The sequence below is a fragment of the Spodoptera frugiperda genome, chromosome 26 (genome assembly GCF_023101765.2).
Source record: "Spodoptera frugiperda isolate SF20-4 chromosome 26, AGI-APGP_CSIRO_Sfru_2.0, whole genome shotgun sequence".
Taxonomy (NCBI): Eukaryota; Metazoa; Arthropoda; class Insecta; order Lepidoptera; family Noctuidae; genus Spodoptera; species Spodoptera frugiperda.
The window spans coordinates 3789058-3812801 of record NC_064237.1 but is presented as its reverse complement, the minus strand read 5'-3'; the positions used below and the strand labels follow the sequence as shown (position 1 = coordinate 3812801).

Genomic DNA, 23744 nt, shown 5'->3' with positions numbered 1-23744 from the left:
ACTCTCACTCACACGTACGACAAAGAACGGCGAAATTTAATATGTCTGATGTAATATGTACAAAAAATGGCAATTCATTTCTCATTAAATAGAAATGAGATGTGCCTAAACACATCTCGTGAGGCCCGGCCGCTTTAATGAGTCCATGAAGCGGTTTAAAGCGTTTAATAATTGCGGCTTACTGAACTTAATTTGCCATAGTCAACTTTATTTGCTATTGTCATGTTGTAATTTTGATTATTCGTTCTAGAGCGACGATAAAAAAAAAATCAATTTAGACTCCATTCTATTTATACTCTTTTAAAATAATGAGAACGTTTAACAATTACGAGCTGTTCAAAAAGCACCGACTTTAATGACTTTAATTATTAAACTTAATTTATTTTTAATTGGTTAAGTACAACACATTTCACACTTAAAACCCACACAGTATCGATCGAACGCATAATTTTATGAACGTGACATTTAAGAAATGGGATCGTGAGCAAGTTTTTGTTCCTTTCCTACTAATTCTTTTTTCCCGCGCACTGGCTAATATGGCCGCTAATTACGTAGTGACAGACCGATGGATGTAAACATCACGAAGGCGGTATTGAAGCTATTTTTACTCATTCTTTATAAGGAACCTTAAGGGCTGGCAATAGAATTTAAAGCAGAATTAGAAAAGAAAAAGAAAGTAATATATATGCGCTTTCTTTTTACTTTTTTTAAGTTTTATCTGTTATGCGACGGCACATCCTTTACGCTTCTACACGCTACATTTTTAGTACCTATTCACGCGCTTCGCGGCTTGTAAGCTCGTTTTGATTTTATTTTAAATTCACTCCTTTCTAGGAAAAAGAAATCACGTCTGAAACTAGATTTTTATATAATTTTATTCTGTTTACGGATAATTGTGTAGTCATTTTATTTGTAATGCAATCACAGCAGTACTAACAAGGGAAAACAATATAACTGCGGTCTGCTATCAGTCCTGCAATTTCGATAACAACGTTGCGGTTTATGAAACGCATTACATCCAGCGATCTTAGTGACCTTTACAAATTATATAACGATCAATTTTCTAAAATTGATTGCAATGATTTCGGTGGCGCACTTACGTGCTGACGGTGCCGACTGCCGACTGTACCTCACGGCCAAAAATCAATAAATATTTTGAAATCGCCTGTCCACGTATCTTCATAAACATCGCCTTCTTTCCGTATTTTAAAATTTCAATGAATAATTCAATTTAGTTTTCTCGTTTAATATTAATTTCTGGTTTGTGGTGTTTTGAACTTTATTATTTTTGAGTTTGGGTCCAATTTGAATATTTATATTAAAATTACGGTGCTCGGAGTGCTTCGGAAAATAATTCATTAAAGCTACCGCTGTAGGTGTCCTTAGAAATTATTCAGTATATTTTATAAGTACTATAAATCAGTATTTTATGATAAAATGTTATATAGCTTCATATATACTATGTATGTTAGTGACTGTTTTGGCGTCTTTTCTGTCGTTCTTTACAATATTTTTCAGGAGTTTAATATCTTAAAAATCAGACTCTTTTACAAAAGATACAGAGATTGTTTTAGAGTAAAACTGTCTTTGTTTAAGCGTAGTTATGTTTATATGACGTAGCTTCATGTTTCTGTTAGTATTTATCTCGGTAGAGGAGTTCTGCACCGACTTGATCTAGAAGTAAAAGTGTCACGAGTAACCTATTTATTCACTAAACCAATATCATTTATCATTTACATATCTTGAGCGACATTCGTCCCTATCTATCAATACGATCATTACTTTATCTATGAAAATTTGCATTTACTTTCGACCGCAAGATTAATTAGAAAACTGCATATCTAAGTATAATAGCACTAAGTAAGTTTCTTATACTTGAGTAAATAAGTCTTATGCTTTGGTTTTGCTATAAGTAAAACCCATTAGCGCATACCTACTCCATTAGAATCGATTTACATTAGAAAATGTGTGGGTTTCACCCGCGACCCGAGCAATTGAAAAGATTAATCGAATGAGGCATTTGATACAAATGTTACTGATTCATTAAGGCCGTGCTTCTGAACTTGATATCCAAAAATAGACCTAATAGTTATTGCATTACGTCACAGAGAAAGGTATTAATTGTTTGAACAACGATGTTCAACGTGTGAATGGAAGTTAGTTATTGGCTGTTTATCATACTTAATGCTTCAAGTATTCATAGTCACTCCGTTTAATTCATTCAATGAATTGACGGCTCGTGATTGACTGTTGATTAGAAAACTGTCGATGGTTTTGCATGATGTACTTTTAAGACCACTATATTACAGTACATATTAAGTCCACTATAGAGTACATACCTACTTTTATCTGAAATATGCCATGTTAGTGCAAATTTTAAGTGCAATTTTGTAGCTATAAATAAAAACGTTGTTAATTGCCTTACTATAAGTAATTATAAAGCAGTAATGACTCTCCTTTCGTAGAACTCGACCAGTGGTCACCTTTATATGGGATTAACACAATTATATATTGTTTCATTGTACCATAAAAAGGATATTTTTTATTGTAGTTACTAGTTGGCGGTTGGTACTGTCTGTGCACGAATCCTGTTGTTTATGTTGAGTTTATGGATGCGGCATATTATCTTTGGAGCATTAAACACAAAATTCCGAATTTTGGTTGTTGGTTAAGAAAAATGCACAAATGTAATAGCCACTTTTCACCGATTACGATATTACTATCCATATAACAGACACAATTCCAGACTTTTATTACTCTGTTCTACGGCAGTAATAAGGCACTTTTAGTGCCTTTTAGATCACGTAGGAATCATAATCATTAAAGTAAAATATAAAAAACTAAAACTAAATCACAACTCTCTCTTTTATAAATTGCTTAAATTTATTTAAAGAAAACGAAATCGTTGGAATTTAATGATTAATATCCTGTAATACATCATATAGTATATGTAACCATAATTAAATATCGTAAAAACATAATTAATACATCATTTATTTAAATATTCATATATTATTATAGGCCGAGCTATTAATTAAAATGTGACTATAAAGTTTCTGGTCGATAAACAATTTAAATTTCAAATGAGATTATTATTAGTAATTAATTCTTATACTTAATAGTGAACATTAAACATGTAAGACGAAAAATATGAGAATGAGATCGCCTTGCCCCTTTACTACAAAAATAAATTGGATGATAAAGTTAACTCTCCCGGAATTAAGAACAAAATGTTATATAATTTTAATTTAATAATTATATTGTATTGCACAATCGTCTAACAGATCTTAATTAAAAATCTTGATGCCATTTCTTAGTAGAGTGCACTCCACAGAGCAAGCATTGCAACGATGGTCGGCAGTGGAATGTGGACGCATTACATCAAGTGTAACATTGATAATAAATCTTATCGGGCAATTCCCTCCGTGGCTTGTTCGCTAAGTGTGAGGTCCGACTCACTCGATAATTTTCAGACCTCCGTCTTACATACCATCATGCTTCTACCCTGCAGGGGTAAGCAGAAACGCACCGACACCCGCTTTTTGCTTATCATATCATTAGTTCCATGTAATAGTAAGCTGTTGCCATAATCCTTGCAATTCCGTGCTATTACTAAGAGTTATGATACTGAAAAATCTAAAACTTAGCACTTTACCTGAACATGGGGTCAAACAAGTGCATCGGGAACATAATTCATCCACGAAGAAATAAATGACTTGTAAAATTAAAAAATAACGATCAATTCCACAACTAACTCCATGTACTTACGTTACTAGAATAATTGGTTTAATAGTACTCAACTACACAAATGCGAGTAAAACTAATGTATTAAAAGTGATGAGTTTCCGACGGGTTAAAGTGTTGAACAAAAAGTAAAAAAACACTTAAAAATGATGCGTAAAATGATACGTTCGCAGTGAGGAGTTACATAAATGTAATGAAGTGTAAATGACTGACAAGTGTCTAGTTTGCCGGCGCGGGCGCGGCGGCTGAGCGGTAGCGGCTAGTGACTAGCGATAGATTGCCGCCGGAATGCCGACATATTACGTCCAACTTCGACTCGGATATAAATCTAGAGGCCCTATGACGGCCTGTGCGATGATAATGTCGTTCCTTGATAGGCTTAACGAACAACACTGAACAACTAAGTGTAGGTCGTTTCTTGCTCTTGTTTTTACCAACTGCTAGCTGTGTGTATTCATTATTTCATATGCCGACGTATAGTTTTTAATGCGTCAAATTTCGTTACGGTTACGGTTTTGATTACGTGATTCTTAAGATCTGCAAGAAATCAATTAACCTAGGTAGGAAATGAAACTGAACTATCTATATATTAATACGTGATGCAAAAATTTTGGACCGCTTTTTACGAAAATTGCGCGGACGTAAGAGCATAAAATTTGGTACACTTATAGTTTATGTGTAGGAGAAGTACAGAACGCTAATATTTTTCAAAAATAATGCTTATAAAGTACATTAAATCAATAAATAAAACATTACACACACATGCACAGTATCTGATCGTACTTGACAAAACGTCAAAATCGATAGACATTGCGATGATATTCTCACGTGTCATATGAATAGAGTTTAAATAAAAGAGTTTGTTTGAGTTTGAGTTAAATAAAAATTATCCTTGAACGTATGTTAAGTGGTATTGTAAATTAAATCGTATATGGTCGAATTTCTCGACCACTAGGTGACCACTAGTTTTAATAATTCACTGATGAATAAACATTGAAGAGCGTATCAGATGAGTAGTTCTACACAAATATTGTCAAAGCATGTCCTTGCAGCACCTGTGGATCGTAAAGTTTATACATTCGCACTCTATTAACTTACTCCTCTATGATAGTTTGCTAGATCGAAGATATAAATCTCAGCCGTAGCTCCCGTTGGTCGCACTCGCCGGGGGGCGCACGATTCACGCTGACCGGTCAATTTATTACAAGGTGCGCTACTGAGCTAACACAGTTATTATTCGAAACACTTTAGGAATGTTTGTGCAATAAAGTAACTAATTAATATGCATTTCAATTTAAATTTTAATCGGTAAATAATTAAGGGTTATTATGTGAATCTTGTAATTAATACTGCCTTATCCTTTTCCTTATATTGGTAAATCCATCGATATTATTGACTGTAATCATCGATATCGATACACATCTACATTGTAATAAATAAACTGAATCTTTTCACGTTCATATTGTAACCATACTTCATTGTGAAAAAGACTACAAGCCATTTTTAAAACGCTCCTCCATGTAGCATATTAATTTACGATCTCGACACTGCGATTGTGTGATAGCGTCAGCGCTGCGATTTGTCGACATGTCGCATTACAAGCAGCGATTTGTCGTTGCCGTCGCGAACATGTCTCTCAGTGTGTGAATCTAAAGAACGATGAAAAATTGAACAATGCAGGTATAACATTTATCTTACTTGACTGTGGCTAGTGGATTCAGATATTGTTGGACAGCTAAATGGACGCATGCAAATACGTGATGAGGATGACCATTTCAGGAAATTACATAGCAAACCAGAAATGTTTTATTTCATTTTACAAAATAGATTCTTGCTTAGTAACTTTGTATAACAAGGATGCATAAAGTTTACAGAAGTAAGGTTTAGACGAATACCAGTTGTGTTACAATGTATAGTTAGTGGGTCAGTGGCAGTCGTGGAGAATATCGATAAATCTCGGTCGGTACCTTCGCGTGCAGTGGCCATGTTAACATCGGTTTGTGACCAACAACTGAACAACGAAAGCGCTCGATTTAAATGTAAATATTGCAATTAGAACCTCCTTACACGCTTGCGCGCCTAGTATCCGCGGCACCGTTAGCTAGGATCGCAATGATATCGAAGCCGCCTCTCCCCTATTCAGTGTTGACTTACTGCTATGTACTATTTAAGTTTATTCAGTACGTATTTACCAGTCCTAGGCATTTCTCTTTACATTTTTCTATAGACCGTAATGTTGTTAATGAACCTTTTTACCTCATTCATAAGTTCGATGGTTGCAAAGAAAATAGCTAAGCGCGAACTAATATGTTCGTTCTCCAGGCTTACTCCATACAATTGTAATTGTAATTACATAACTCGTAACTAAACTCCTGTGTGTTATGAAACTGACAATATAACTAGTGAAAAGCAGATGTACTTAACTGAAGTTGTTCTTACTTAAAGTAAAACGAACAACTACCGCCGATGTCGAAGTCATTGAAGGAGAACGGGGACGTTTTGTGGCTGATATGATAATGATGAAAATAAAAGGACAATTAACACTTGAATCACTACTTAATGAAATAAAATATTTAGGTACTATGAGTTTGACGCACATAGTAAAAATACACACGTATATCGATAAAACTAGCGGCATAACTGATTTGGATTTCAAGGTAATAATAAGTATTAGTGCGATAAAGGTAATTCCAATGTCTGGGCCTTCGTTTTTATATTACCGTAACATTAACCGATACATGACGCACTATACGGTAATTAAAATTTTGCAGAAAATCTAATAATTAAACAAATTTCATGGTGTATACGTTGATTAAGTATTGGCCTATGGTATGACCTTGCAAAGGCATAAAATACCAATTTTCCAGTTTCCAAATTATCAAAAAATGTTTTATGGTACCAAACGAAACTACGTGCAAATATCAGTTTCCAAGACTAGTATTTTCGACTGTGTAATATAACTCCATTACAAAATAATATTACCTATGTATTTAGAACGCTATCGTCGTCCCTTCAACTTAGTGCTAACCCTAATCGAAACGAAATAAATATCTAAAGAATAGAAAGGAAGTCACTTCTACATTTTATGTAAATAGGAAATGAATAAAATAAAATGAAATGTTAATTGTAACAGAAAGACATACTTGAAAGACCGTTTATAGAACAATTTTACGATGTTTCTAGCTATTGACTGCCGTTCGAAGTAGTAGGTAGAGTTCATAATGCTAAGAAACTTAGGTAAATACATTAAATTTATACATTCATATGTTAACTACGTGTTAGTTGCATCTCTTAATAATTAAATACCTTATCCACTTAATTGTATGTGGAACTAGCTTATACCAGCGACTTCACCCACGTTCTCATGGGTTCTAAAAATCCTATCCTGTCACCTAAGTCAGCTCATACCCTGTCTGTATACAAAATTTCAGCAAAATCCGTTCAGTAGTTTCAGCCTGATTGACGGATGATACCTTATAGTCTTTTAACCTATTTCATTAGAATGATTTTTATAACGAATTCCTCGGTAGATCTCCAAATTGAAAATGCCGTTCCTCACATACCTTCGTAGCCGTGGATGTACTGGACGTACCGTTCCACTGGCAATATCGATTCCCGTCGATGCCCATTGTATCCATACCGGTAACCACTAATGGGTTCCAGGCTGGCATAAGATTTATTCCTATCTTATCTGAATAGATTGCTCTCAGTTATAGATTAGTACCAGAATATCGCGTTTGATTTGCCTGCGAGGCTGCAACCCCACCAACTCCGTGGTCCATACATTGTTAACTATTTCCTATTTAGTAAGGATTCCGGTTCAACTGATTGAATATTTAAACCTACATGATAGCAAATTGAGTTTAACTGCTATCTGTAAAGGTTAATTTAACAGTTAGCTCGAGGAATGTATTGTTATAATATCTGATGGTTTAACGCGAATGTTCCTATTTGCAGTAAATCTGCAATTGCTTTGAGATTTCGGTTAGTTAAACTTAGGGTTGCTTATGTTTTACCGACTTTCTAGCTTAAGTTTATTGTTTAGGTTATTAAACACTAATAAGAAGTTACTGACTTATGAGTTTTCACTCATTTATTTTAGACAGCGAATTTAGTTTTAAACGTAGGTTACTGAAATTACCGTTATTTAAGGTGTAGCTTTTGATGTTAGGTAATAAATAGTAGATATTTCCTACAATTTTTTCATTACATGCTATACTAATATGCTTGTAGAGGTCATAGAGTGCTCATCATTACATATCATGCAGAAATTCAGTATCGCGGCGGAAGTGGCGATAGTTTAAAAATAATCATAAAACTCATCACCATCTTTGTAGTAGCTTGAGATAGCGAGTATAAAACAAACAATCAGATATAAACATGTTTTTTTATTAGTTATTAGATGGGATCGCGATGAGAGTAAGAAATTCGCCGCTCGCTCGACTTAACGAGCGTCAAACGGAAGCGAGGCATAAACTGCAATTACAAGGCCATACAGCAGGCATATTGGTCATAATTATATGTTTGTAAACCATAAAGTCTCGTATAATATGGCCACGCTGTCATCATTACGTAATAATTATAAAACTTATCACAATCTCTGAACGTATTCAATTATAAATAAAAGAAAAATCGTAAATCTTTTCATTTCTTCTTTAACTCACTTCTCGGTACTACGGTAATGATATTTATATCAACCTTTAATATTGATTTCATATTAAGATAAAGATAATGATAATAAGATTATATCCTGGATATTTTTATGCATCAAATAATGAATATGATAGATTAATGACTTTCTTTTAAATGAAACATACCAATTTAATTTAAGTTTATAGCTACAATTGACAATTTACTACACCAGCGCTATTAAAACATTATTTTATTACATACATTCACATATTATTTACGACAAAAATAATAGTAAAATAATATATCGTCAAAGATATTGAGAAACAAGATAACAAATAGAATAGATAACTGTATCTATTGAGACCGAAGTGTCATATACCTCACGGACCCGTGAGGGGAATATTAATGAATACAAATCTGGGTTCACATATTCACATATTTAAGTGTAAGATTATGGTCCCACGGTGATCTGAGACGTGGTCGTAAAATGCAAGGCGGTGCATGCAGCATGCGGCCTGTCTTTTCAATGGTAAGTGAGGTCCTGTACTCCTGCTGGATAGTTCCGTGTCACACACATCGAACCTCCATAATTCACTGCGAAATCGGGTTTTATGGATACGTTGTGAGTGTCGTGGAATTACTTGTACCTAGGAAACCGATCGTTTACTTGAGACGATACTGTTATACTAATGTGACGTTCAAATTAAACATTTTATTAAATATTTATACTTTCATTGGTTTTAGTAATGGCCACAGAGATATCCAGTAGTAGGTATATATGGTAAATTCCACCGCTATACGATTTGCCGATACCGCTATCAATCAGTACGACGATTGATATAACAAAAACACTTACCCCACGTCCGGAAGAGTAACTAAAAGATAATTACCCAAGAATTGCTTCGGAAATCAAACTGCCCACATCGACGTACTAAACTCTAATACTTCCACAGCCTACCCGTAACTAAAAGTACACATAAATCGTAAACGTTTACTGCCACCCACCTAACTTACGGTACAACCAAGAGCTTGATTATACAAATTTCTGAAAACGGCGAACACCAATAAAATGTACGGTTAAATCATAATGAAACCGATAAAACTAACTTTTAGTTCTCTCCGCACAGAGAATTCATAGTATTGTTATAGTACTGATGATCAATTATATTACACATTATCTGGACAAATAATATCTGGTATGTAATAAAATGATTTCTCCAATATGATATATTGGTCTTTTATGTGCCATCAAAGTATAATTCAATACTTATCACTTCTGGTAATGGTCGAACCACAATTAAATGACACTTATAAGGAATAATTTGCTAGTAAAGGCACAAAAACAATTAATATATGTAGAAAGATGTATTATTATTGAATTGATTAATTTCTTCATAAGTTATAATATCTCATTAGCACGTTTACAACATAACATCACACCTGTATCCCATGGAGGGCAGGCAGAGACTGGAACGCCAATATAAGAATACTTATATTTAAATTATTAAAAATAATGTATGTTTGTTTCAGTTGCGACGAACTTAGCGGCCAGTAACGACTGAAGAATATTGGAACGAGTAACAATAAGGTGAGATTCATTAGTATTTATTTGTTAAGTAAGATAGAGCTGAAAATTAATAAATAAAAATGTACAAAAGTAGTTTTTGGGATAGATTCAACTTTATAAATAAACTAGCGGACCCGACAGACGTTGTCCTGTCTACACGTCTTTAATTTGAATTTTTTTAATAAGCTAAAACATTCTGGACCGTTTTGATGAAAATTATTATTCAAATGTTATGACAATATCTAACGTCATTAATATTTGACACTGCGATGGTAGCGCCGTCTGATGAGTCCAATGTAAAACATTCTAAAATCAACTACTAATAAATTAAAAATTTAATAAAAAAACATTGTCCAGCGGACAAAATTGTGAATCTAAACCATTCTCAGATCCCCTTGAACGCACAGAAAAAAATTCATCAAAATCGGTCCAGTCGTTTAAGAGAAGTTCAGTGACATACACACTTACAGAAGAATTATATATATAAAGATGTGGCACTTTTTATACAATTACGTCTAGTACATTATGTCGCTTCTTGTAAGCAACGAACATAAAGTGGGTGTCACATATGTATACTTAACAAGTGCACCTCTGTCTATCCCTTAAGGGGATAAAGAGCATGATATTACGTGTGTTATGTAAATGGACATCTGTCGATCTCTTAGAGGTATAACAGCGCTATGGTATATTTATCATTCATGAAAAATAATCACGCGCCGCGGGCTCAAAGCGATGTGTACCTAAGTTAACGATAGTAAACCTACGGGCCATTGTTCTCAACATAATTATGACTAATAACAGTTTGTATTAAAATAAATACTTTTATAGTAAACTCTATGATATCTTTTCTGCATCTGGCGCCATTTATTACGAACTTGTTAAGCCAGTTAACCCATAATTTTTGTACTACAATATATTGAGCAGGTTTTTAATCCGTAGTAGTATTAACGATCAGTAAATAAGTAGATTATATTTATTATCGTTACACTTAGACGTTGAAAAGTAAAGTAAGCTTGGGGCAAAAATGTATGTCTTGTGAGAACAGTTAATTGCTGAAGGCCTATTTATTTACTCATTAGGTACAGCTCAAGTAGTTTACTTGAAGTTTTTTTGAGAACTATATACGAAAATATTATACCATACTGTGTGCATTTGGCATCAGGCATAGTAAAGGTCCATTCTCCAAATGTTTTTCTTACTCTAAATAAGTCACTCACTTCTGATGACCATCAATAATTACGACTTTTGTGTAAATTGTGTAGACACAATTAAGTAAGTAACGTTTAACTAATGAGAACCATAAAACTATTCGAATAACGTTGTATTTCCTATACAGCAACTCCGTGTCACTATAAACTGTTGCCATAGCAACATAAGAGTACCCTGATCTCGATCATTAATGGATGTGTCGTAACTGAAGCAATGGCTAGCGTGCTCTAGTAAATGATTAGTCATGTGAACAGATTTCAAACGCTTTCCCCTTCATCTGAGCAAAGTGTTCAAGCCTTCATGGTAACATTCACGGTATTTTCCTTATATATGCGTGAGGAAGGTACTAGCGTGTGCAAAAATGTTGGCAACAAATTTGATATCGTTTTTGCTTTCATTGAGTTAATAGATACTGGTGTTCGAAAATCTACTACAGCCTTTTTGTGAATTTGTGAGGTGGTCCATTGAGTACACTTTTGATCTCATTGGGGATCAAGTGCCTTTTATGCCCTCAATCTTCCCATGTTTTTCTTCACAAATCTATTACCAGTAGGTAAAGAAAATTATTTATTGTTCTTTCGAAAACATTTTGACTTACTGCATCGTTTTAATACTTAATCACATTTTTTAATAATTTTATTAAAATCAATCCAACTAAACAATACAACATTTTATAATTGTTACTCAATATTTTAGCCATCTAACACATAAATAATTTCACTGCAAATAATTAACTAAAAAGGCAATTAGTAGGTAATTAATAATCTATCCATTATATTAGATTAGAACGAGTATGCACGTACTTGTATGAGTCGAGCTAGTCGTATTGTAATTACAGCGGGTCACGTCAGACCTCTCGTATAAATACTCCATGCACCTTATTGATTGATTTAAACTTTGCCATAGTTTACTGTTCACACGGCCCTTATTGGACGTTAATTGTTATTAATATGAAGTCACGCCTATTAATATCCAGTAACAATTAAGGGCATTGCAACTGGTGGTTTATTTTTCTTTGTCTGCTTAGGCTCTGTCTAGTCTTGAGAACGGTTCAGATTCAGAAGTCCAGTATCCAGTGGTATATACAGAAGAATGTGGGAGGAAGTACGAATAATATGTCAATAATAATCATATTTAATGAGTGAAGAAGCACAAAGCTACCTGAACTTACTCACCTTGAAAAGTACAAAATTTAAATTAAAAAACGGAACAGTCGAGCTTTCAGTTGTTTCATGATAATCAAAAACGGTTACTTAACAATCTCAATATGTTGTTGTGTTCATAAATCATAACACATTACCTACTAACAAGCTATTGCGTTGCACTACACTGTGTTTAAGACATTGTTCGTAATTTTCATTCATTAATTTTCTTCAATATAATCTGGTTAACGCTAAGAGTAAAACAAGATTCTGTTTAGATGTTCCGATAGTCACAGGTGGAGACTTAGAGAGTACGTAACGTAACAATACTAAAATCAGATATAACAATGTCATGTACAATAACATGTCGAATTAATTGTTCGCTGCACGCTTTCTAGTTTCGTATGATACGTGCATGTGGTGGCCGCGCCGTCTGCTCAGTTCTAATAAGCGGAAATTTTAAATTAAGTCAAATTGGAAAACAAAGAAAGCGTGCTTTGATTAATTGTGTGTCGCATCTCGAAGCCCTTTGTTTGTTTGTTTAATGTTTAAACACACCGATTTTCCACGTTCCAAAATACAAGTTGCAGAAATGAGCGGTAACGAAGCGTGTCGAGGTTGTACTCACAGTTTTTAAATGATGTGGCTCTTACACTGAACTATTTTCCAGTTTACACGCGTACTTTTTATTACTCATTACTACTTAGGTATAGGTTTAAGAAGATTATCATAAATGTCAATTTATAGTTGAGAAACAGATACCAATACAGCTCTTCAAGGAAACCGATCCAGTTTATGATTTGATTAAACCAATCTAAGTCTAACGCAGACAGTATCAGATATAAAAATTATTGTTGATCTTACTTCAGCGGCGTGTTAACCACTCGTTTCGCGATCCGGTGCTCCGATCCCCGCGATAAAACGTATTATCGTTATTCTCAAGTTACTTTATTCATTTCATAAGTTTTATTTTCATGATGACTTGGGAATGGCTGAGGAACTACTTAAACTAAGTTTAAGCTGCTCGTTAATCAGACGGTGGGAGTTATTAGAGTTAACTGAGGTTAATCGGCTACTATCGCGATTGCGAGCGATGGGTCAGACAACCATTACTTGTGTACATGCAATTTTAAATCCTAATGTGATATAGGTGAAGAATTTATTTAGAATTGTATCTACACATGTCTGAAATAATTTATACCTACGTTGCCGATATAATGTGACCATTATTTTGATTCAATTTCAAATCATTTATTCCAATTAAACCACAAATATGTACATATTACTTAGGTACTTTTGAAACATCAACAGTTTTAGTTACTTAACAATTCATTCAGATTTAATTAAAGTATTTTTACTTTCAGGATAAATGTATCCTAAAGTTTGGATATATGCTTTACTGGTAATGTCTTATTCAGGTAATCAGTTTCCGTTGACTAATTTCGTCGAAAGTGAAATTCCTTCCTATTCCTGTGAAAGAAACACCTGTAAAGTTATCACGAGATGCTCAGCATTCTTGTTACTAGTTAGACACACGCTACTTATTTAGAAAACATCACAAACACAGAAATAGTAATAGATTTAAAAAGCTAAGAAAGACCTACTTGAAATTTCTATTTCATGCCGCCATTATCCATAATTTATTTTATAATTTCACGCACTAGTAAATTACTGTTGCAATTTTTTTACCAATTATTATATCGTAGGTAATATTTTTTTGCCAAATTACTTTAAGCTCTCGTAGGTAGGCAGGGGAAAAGAAAAGAGCTTTGTTTAATTCACGTCATTACCTCATTACATCGAATTTATTTAGATTGCTAGTAGTTAAGTACTTTGTTGGGTTATTGAATAAAACAACGTGTAATGATGGTGTTTACAAGTAATTCCGCGGTCGCTGATTGATTGGTCGGAGGTGATCTGACGTCAGTCGATGGGAGCCTCTACTCAGTAATTATGCACCTTTCGGTTGTCATGTCCTGGCGTAATCTGGGTGCATGTGAATTAAATGTAATAGAGATTGCATCTTGCTTCACTTTGTATTCTTGACATGTATGGTTTTATGCGCAAATCGTTTTAAATATACATATTATTTTTATTGTTACTTACGGTACTTATCTGCAATAAGAACTTACCATTTAACGTATTCATGTATGTAAATAGTCTATGTACGAGTACAGTAAACTTAATAAAACCAACCCAAGAATTGAAATTACATATATTCCAAAGCCGTAAAGATATGTACTTATGTACGTTTATTGCTTGTTTAAATTTTGATTATCTTCAGCAAATAAAGACAATAAATTATGCAATAATAAGCTATAATATTATACTGAAGACGTCCCTATTAGCTATGTATTTTATTCTTATAGAGATTTAACGAGCTTTGACCCGTGTTTTACGTTTACACGTCGCAAACTTTGAATAGTTAAGGTTTTAAGCCCATGTTTATTAGATGTTTGTCATTTAATAGCTTGTAATAAATTCCTAGTAGTTATGGTGGGTGACAGGGTGGCCAACTGTCTGTGCTTAGCATAATTGTCTTGATCTCTAGCACAATCTCTGACTGTAAGTGCTAAACATTGCTTTGACGAGAGCCGACGACTGTACATTAGGTACTAAGAACCGTCATGTTACACCTAGAAAAAATGTTTGTTGGAAATAAAAGGTCAGAAAGTATCTTCCGACAGGTTTTCAGGATTTTAGAAGTTGTTAATAATAGCGTAGAGGTCAGAATTGTACTACGTTCATGGCAACAGGTCTACCTGCTACTCCATAACACTTAAATTATGATAACTCTGCCTTCCACGGCATTTATCTGTTCCAATCTATGTTTTACGACGACTAATTAAAGCGAAAATGTAAAAACAATGAGCGTGCACCAACAGCACTAATTTAACAATAATTCTCACAGTAACTTTAACTGCTTAAGTTAAGCTAAAGATACAAGATCGCATTCTCATGGTAATGTGTTAGCAACAAGTAGGTAACAAGATTAAAATGAAACAGATTAACCAAGTTAACTAGCTATTATCTTTAACTATTCGTCATTATTAATCTTTGCGCGCGCGCATCGAAACGATCATGTGCGGTTGCGCACTCGCTACATTTAGGGCTGTCTGGTAAGTAGGTAGGTGAAATTGATCTGTGTGATGTATTTGGAATAGTTTGATTTTGTTCGTATAAAAAGCCCTCCCTGTATAACAATAAGATAAATAACAGGACTGACAACTGCCTATTGCCTTAAATGAGTTATTAATTATGGTTAAATAGGTTTAAAGTAGGTGAAAACGCCAATAATAAAATGAATTAATTGAACCTATAATTAGGTTACACAATAGAAATACTCTGCGATTACTTTTTTAAAATTAAACGTTCCAACCCTTGCAGCCCATCAAACGATCAATAAATAACAAACATTGGAAGTATTGGAAGTCATTAAAGCAAGGCGTTGGTAACCCTAGCAGCGGTGGGCGCCGGCGCAGTTAATCAGTGGTAATGTGCATACCGGGCCATTAGCGGGCGCCAGATTGCGCCCCTGTCTCACAATGCGACCCGATAGCTTCACTTAGTGTTAGTGCTGCACTCGTGGGACGTGAGACGTCATCTATCAGGTTCCTCGTATATTTGCAAGAGTAGAGTGCTCAAGTTCGTTTTTGATTTCGAACTGTGTAAGATTTAAGGCCCTGTTTAACGTGTTTCGACTTAAAGCGATATTAAAGTCAAATTCAAATTTATTTGGTAATGCATACAGTTATATAAAAGGTGTTAGAAAATGTCAATCAGTTCAGTATTCAGTTATAACATAATGAAACAATAAGCGTGATGAACAAGAGTTGGACTTATTGTGGATATACTAGAACGTTCAAGGAGGAGAATTCCTTATTAAGGGTTGTTTTTAGACATAAAAGAGATTGATTTTTATCACTTACGGTTATTAAATATCATTGCAAGTAAATATCAATAAATAAAAGTCAATAAAAGTAAAAACAAAATCAATAGAATAAGTCGAGAAATCTTTTCTTTTCTACAAATTACATCCAGAGTCACCGGATTGCTGTCTCTTGCAACCCACATTCTAAAATTAATTAATGGTTTAATTAGGCTCCTTTTTAATATCTTCCAACTTAATAGTATCAATAAATAATATCTTATTACATATTTAAAAATATCAAATTAAATATTCATGAGTTTGCACATTAACGTTTGAAAAAATTAACGATAACGAGCGACTAATGATAAATAAATTAATATAACTAATATAAAATAAGATGAAATCAGCTTCTGTAAACACTTCACATTATAATTAGTTACTGATATTCACATAAAGTAATTATTTATTTGCTGGCCGGTCGTAAGTCGCGGATAAGGATTTGTAAATCACTTTTATAAGTGGTGTAGTAAAATGAAATTATGTTTGTATCGAATAGCATGAAATGCACATAGATGGAAACATTGTACTATTAATGTAATAACGAAATAAATTGTATAAATAAATCGAAATCAAAAATTGATAGAACAAAAAAATGCGAGCGAAAAAAACAGATAGCGTCATTTGATTTAGTTTTTTTGACGAGAGAGTTCACTTAAGTTCATCTATCTGGAAGTGGTTGGATTGGAATGTTTTATTCATAAATAAATCATCTTATTTTTTGTCAAGCGAATCTCTTTTACATAAATAAATAAAAATAAGTAACTGTTAGTCCAGTGATCGCAAGAGCGACAAGTGATTCTGTTAAAACTGATATGTTGTGATTGATAGTGAAAAGTAAGGTCATTTAAGGCCGTAATATTGAGATTTATTATCAGGTACCTAATAGGTTCCTAGTAACAGAACTGGTGGTTTTTTTAAATTATATATTTTAATTCTCGCTTCTAATAAGATAAAATTACCTAAATATTAATATACTATAATATTAGAATTTTTATGTATATAAATAAAGCATTTTTAAAACGAAAACAACCTAAATATTTTAACAACCACGGGTATAATCACGCACTGCCAAAACCATACCCTTCAGCAGTAGTTACTTAGCTTAAGACAACTAGACCAACGAACCAGCCTGTAACAATCACTAATGATATTATTACAATCCATTGTTTTCTACTTTCCCCTAAACAAACTTTCTATGAGAAAACTCTTAGTTCTTTCGATTGATTACTAGATTTTGTATCGATTCAGTATCGATTCGCGATGCCCTCTCGATAATGTAACGGTTACTTAATTTATCGATTTTATTATTGAGATTTTACACTTTTTTTGAATAATGAATGCCGATTAAATTCTATCGATGAATAATTTAAATTCGAGTTCTTTGCCATTTATATGGTATGCCACACACGTGGTTGTTTAATATTTTTGTGCAATCGAATATATTCTTTTTAGTATCTGAGGACCTAAAGTAGTAACTAAAAACCAAAATTGAATAAAAATATTATGTTTGGTAAAACTAGAAGTAATATACCTACATCTATAAGAAGATACATAAATACGATAAATTAAGTGACCCTTACAGTATTGTGAGGGCAGTGCGAATACTTATTTATGTACCTACTAGTGCTATGTGTAGACATCGTTATTTTTCTTCTTTGATTGAACTTGAACTTCTTCATAAATTTGAGTTAAATGCAAAAGAGCTATTTCAATTTCATTTCGAAGTTCGTATTTATTAATAAATATTGTTTTTAAAGAAAATAGCTTATTATAAATAGCTATAGCTTCAGCAACGGCAATATCTACAGTTACCTGTTTTATTTATACTATGGAGATGGAATTCATTTAATTATTCTCGATATCTGTCCGGTGCCTTACATTTGTTTATTTATTTACACACAATGAATATAAAGTAAAACAATATCCAGGAACCATTAACCAGAATGGTGTCCTTCTACTTTTTCTGGGAAATAAATTCCTGCGTGGAACTTTTTTGAACCGAATCGTATTGTACTGTCCGACTGATAATTTTATTTTATGTCCTTGTCCTATCAACTTCGACGTTCTTTGATCTTTGGCATTTTCAATAAATAAGTACAAAATGTATTAACAAAAGTAAAATCAATTTCATGGATCATTTCTTTTAATACGGCATTATGGTGAGATTAACTGTGATGAGTTTGAATTTTTAACCGACTTCATTTTTGTTTAGTTCGCTTTGAAATACAGAGGGACGTTTCGAATTTGATTCAATAACAGATCTGACTTATATGATGAATAATAAATTACTTTGATGCATTTGTACGTCGCTGATGGCAAGACATAGCTGGTCAACATAAATCTTGTAACGTCTTTTGTAACCTATGATCGACAAATAAAGTTATTTGAATTATATTATATTCTTAATAGAAACAGTATGGATGCTTGCATAGCCCAGTAATTAAGTTATCTTCCTTCCATACACGTCTTAATGACTTATTCCGAACTACAGCTTACCATTCAAAGCACCTCTCGTACACTTAAGGCACTTCTTCAAATGACTACATAAATAGCTCTAAATTCTCAGCTAGAAATCGAGCTACATTGACGAACTTCATTCCCGAGGGGCCTTGAACTGTTCCTTGACCACAGTCAGGTGAAAACCGTTCGTTCCTAAAATAGCGTACATGTGGCGTAGTTGTGCGAACATGACAAACTAACTAAAGTACCGGTACCGGTGTAACGAGACTCATCAGCTACCAGCGGTCTCTAAACACGCCTGATATAGCTGCGGGTTCCGTGCAACTGTCGGATTTATTCGCCTGATATTATTCCTCGACGGTCAGCCGCCGGTATATTGTGGTTCTTGTGGTGTGGCCTTAGTGGAGCCAGCGGCTGCCAAAGTTTCTGTTCTTAATTTTTGAAGAATCATATAAAATTCGCGTTCTATATACCCAATGTCTTGTATATAAAAGACAGGTGTGAATTTTATGTGAAGAAAACTTTCTATCATAAAAAGAGAAATATGTTTTAATTGCAAATTATTATTTTATTAACCTGTAATACCGCTTTATGCTTATTGTAAACGTAAACAATTTCGCTGTAAATTGGTTCAATTTAATTGAATGTTTCATGTCCATAGAAAGTGTGAAAATAATAATGAAAAGTAAATTTTATTATCTGGGAAATTTTTAATTGAACAAATCATTATCATTTTGATTTTATTGCCGCAAAACAGTTAAATATAAGCAGCATTTTTTTATTTAATTTATTTAAACCTATTGCACAATAAAGGTACAAAGGCGGAAATAATGCCACAGGCATTCTTTCTTGCCAACCTTTAGGTGTTCCGAAGACAATACGGTAAGTGCAAATGAGTCTGACATAAAAATTTAGCAATCTTCCTGGGTACTTTCCTATAGAATTGTGATAACCTATTTACTTATAAAATCACTAATTTTACACTACTTATGTACTTTCGCTATTCAACCGTTTCTTTTGACAAAATAAATCATCCACCAAACCATCATATTTCAAATCGCTTCCCTCACTATGGTCGCTACCTTACCTCAAGGTTACCGTGGTGTGCCAGTGGCTGCATTCCTCCTAAACCACTCTGTGGCACCTTCAACCGTTTCTGAAGCCCGCACCCCTACCACGCTCATGCACCTCGCGGGTAGCGTGCTCAGCCTCTAATATACTGTGACAATACACGACTACTTTAATAGTGTTTATTGTGCTCCCTCCGCTAGTTGTATCTGTTTTTTTTTTCTTGTTGGTTTATTGTTTTTGTTGTAACTCGTAGTAGAGTCAAGTTTATCAGTATGTTTATGACAACTTGGATATTGGGTTACTGATATTGTATATCGATAACGCTGAAGTGCCTTGTACATAATTAGTTCGATATTCTAAAAAAAAACAAAAATAGTTTTCCAAAGTTTGTGTGGTTTTGTATTATTATACGTCTTTAATTCCTTATCCCTTTGAGGAAAAGATGAGTGGGTATGATCGCATGGTGTAGTAAAAATAACGGTACTTAATAATTTTAGCTGGGATTCACAAGTCTTAAAGTTCCGAGTAAGTTATGATTTGTTTGAAAGAGACGTACAATATGATCTGTCGCTGCGGACATTCACACCAAGGCGTAGTAATATTACGTTTGGTTATCGCCTATGTTTATGTATAAAGCCTAATAAACTACGTCCAAACAGTTCTCTCATAGGTGTGGTGAATCTTAATTGCGAAATTTTAAAGAATTCTTATCGAATGATGTAATTTGTTGCGGTTTTGTTTGGATCTCATCTGGTAAACTAATTTTCTTGTGAATGAACTGTTCTTAGTGTCATTGTACTCCAGTTTATAAATATCCAAAACAAAAAACGTTCAGCTAGTTTTAACAGAACATACAATTGGGTCTGTTTTTGTCAAAATGCAGACGGGTCAAATAGTAAACAGGTAGGCTGAAATTTTAGAAAATAAAGCAATGATAGATCGAATGCCTGTACTGTCTTGTTTACAATGTCCTGTAGGTAGCAATTCAATCTCACAGTGCATATCTTGTTTGCGGACAAAAGACAGAATCAAGCGATGTTGTCATACAGTACGGGATTTTGACCCCAAATCCCCGAGATTATGTCATTCGGGTCAACAAAATTTATAGAAAATGTGAATTCATTTGTAATGACGTGAACACACCACGGACTAATAATTTCATTCAAGATACACAAATAAGAAGTGTCAGCCATTTTGCCCCCAGCATATAGTAGGGGAGTCCACTTATAGAGGCGAGATGATTATTTCCTTCGGCAAATCGTCAGCACACCTCTAGTGCACAGATTCGCTAGAGATGCACCGATCGCATGTCCAGGAGCTGTTATTACTGCACCATGTCCGATAATATTAACACAAGCATTACATCTTGTATATTTAAGTCTTTCAGAATTGGATGGCGAGCAGATTGTATAGGGTTCTTGATACTTTTATTGATGTTATTTTGTGGCTCTGTAACGGTTTATTTAGTACGCCAGTGAGTTTGTTTAGATGGCATTGGAAATGGGTTTGTTGATTTTAAGTTATTTTTATCTTTTTTACTGTGAAAGAAGTGGGTTTTAGCCAGTAATCAACAAAGATATCAGGTGACGAATTTATGCGTTTAGATCGTTGTTTTATAAGGTAAATTCTCCTGCACATGTCATGTATCTATATGTATACCACCCACAGAAAAAGGCATAAAGTCCATCTAAGTGTGTATATAAATAAATAAAATAAATATAACTAAATAGAAAAATGAAAATTAATTATTATATTAACACGTGTCATTCCATTACTTTTTTATTATCAACTAGTCAAGTAAACATTAACATTCGCACTTCATGCAACATTCATTACCTAACATAACATATGCAACAAATAATTATAGAAGACACTAATTATACGAGAATTCATATAAAGTATGTGTCGTATAATTAACGCTTAGTAGCCGGTGTAGGCAGTAAGTTATTACAATAAATGGGATGTGTCGCCTCGTGTCCGACTGAATATGTTTTTGCGTAGTCCCGTTCACCTGTAGTGTGGACCGTGGTGTCGGGAATGCATTTCCTGTACTATTACACGTACTATACTTACAAGTCCTACATTATTTATTATTTATATACTATACTAACGTCTTAGGACGTGTTTTTGTAAATTGATATTTATTTTATATGTGGTAAAGTTTGTTTTTGATTTGGGTATTGGAAAGATAGTGTGTAAAATGTGTAAAAATGCAGGATTGTTCGCAGAAAGATTTGCACACAGAGGAGTGGAAGGAGGGTAGGGAAGTCGAGGCCCAGTGGAACCACCACAACTAAAAATAAAATAAAATAAATAACAAGAAGCAGAAAAACGTTCAGATAATGGTGTTCTAGATTAATGAATATGATTTTTCATACCACCTCTGAACTAGTAATTTATATTAGTTACTTATACACATAACTAATATAACTGGTATAATATAAAGTTCTAAACACTAACCCATACATTAGAAGGTAGCTCTATACATCACATGGTTTAATTATGACATGGAAATTGAGACGAAGTGCATTTTATATCCAATTAATATAAACACTCTGTTCTATGCCTCGTTGTATATTATATTACAGTTATAGTCACTTATAGTACAGGTTTAAGTCCATACTAATACAGTACATCCGACTTCTTAGTGGCTGGGCTACTGGCAACTGGCGGCTGCGTAACTTATTGCGGGTACGATTCTTTGTGATCTACAAATTGTTGTTGAGGGTCTTGGGGTGATGCTTTTGTTACCCGACTGCGCCAGAATATGCTGCGCCAGGTTATGTTTTTTAACATCCTATTTGTAAACGCATCCACGACACGAGAAAGAATACTAGTGTGAAGACAAGTATATAACTTTTTTAAAAAAGAGGACCACCTTCTATTTTCTTTATCGCCTTTTTTTAAGGCAAGTAATAGGTATCCTTAAATTCTTCTTCTAAGAAAAATAATATGCTGACAACCGCATCAAAATCGATTCAGCCAAACGCGAGACAATCGCGCAAAAACCTACATGTCAAACTGAGAATTTTCTTTTTTAAGTCGGTTAAAAAGGAAGAAATAGTAATGATAAAAAGGAAGAAATAAGAATGATATAGTTAAATATCGTAAGACTAACTAGGACAGGGTAGTTAACCCGGAAGAGAGTTTGAGAGTGTCAACATGGACACTAATAGAAGCATGAGGACGGTCACAGTTAGGACTCTCGAAGTACATACTATTTCTAGGCAAATGAAGTCACAAGCAAAAGATAGTTGGTAATAAATCAACTGCACCTAACACGCGAATAAAATTAGTGAGTAATTTAAGTACCTACCTAGGTACTTAAATGAAAAGTTGCACATCTCCTAAATGCCACGTTCAAGTAAATAAATCTAGTTTAATATGTTATTTAATAGGTGAGAGTTATTGGGGTTTCTCTACTTGTTTCTTCTCTCTTAGTTTCGCTTTCAAAGCTTGGGATGGGCACTCATTTTAGTAATTGGTTTAGGTACCTCATTAATACCTAAGAGAGTAAGAACCTTTCTGAAAGTAAGAGATAGGTAATTGCAATTTGATAACTATTATACAGGCGATTACTATTAAACGAGTACTATTAACTATTAAACGAGCAACCGGAACACCAGAAGCGTTACAAGTGCGTTGCCAACCTTTTGGGGGGTCAGAAGTTTAAGGGTTGTTGGGGAATCAGGGATTGTGAAGATTGGGAAGGGGGTAATTGGGCCTCCGATAACCTCACTCACACAGTGAAACACAATGCAAACGTTGTTTCACGTCGGTTTTCTGTGAGGCTGTGGTATCACTCCGGTCGAGCCGGCCCATTCGTGCTGAAGCATGGCTCTCCCACACTTAAAAACTTATTAGGTACGTTGATAGAGGCCACCCGTATCATATAAAAATGCTTTCCATGCTATTTTTTTAAGTTTTTCGTAGATAAGCAAATGGTAGTCATATTGCTAAAACAGTTCAAAGTATTTATGCAAATCTT

At 33.9% G+C, this 23744-nt stretch overlaps 1 protein-coding gene across 1 annotated transcript in view; it reads left to right on the top strand.

Moving 5' to 3' along the window:
- LOC118264151 (uncharacterized) overlaps window positions 1-23744 on the top strand; it is an 85198-nt gene that overhangs the window by 44999 nt on the left and 16455 nt on the right. The window contains exon 3 of the mRNA XM_035576567.2: window positions 9907-9964. The gene's annotated coding sequence lies outside the window, so the exon portion shown is untranslated. The remainder of the gene's footprint in view (window positions 1-9906; window positions 9965-23744) is intronic.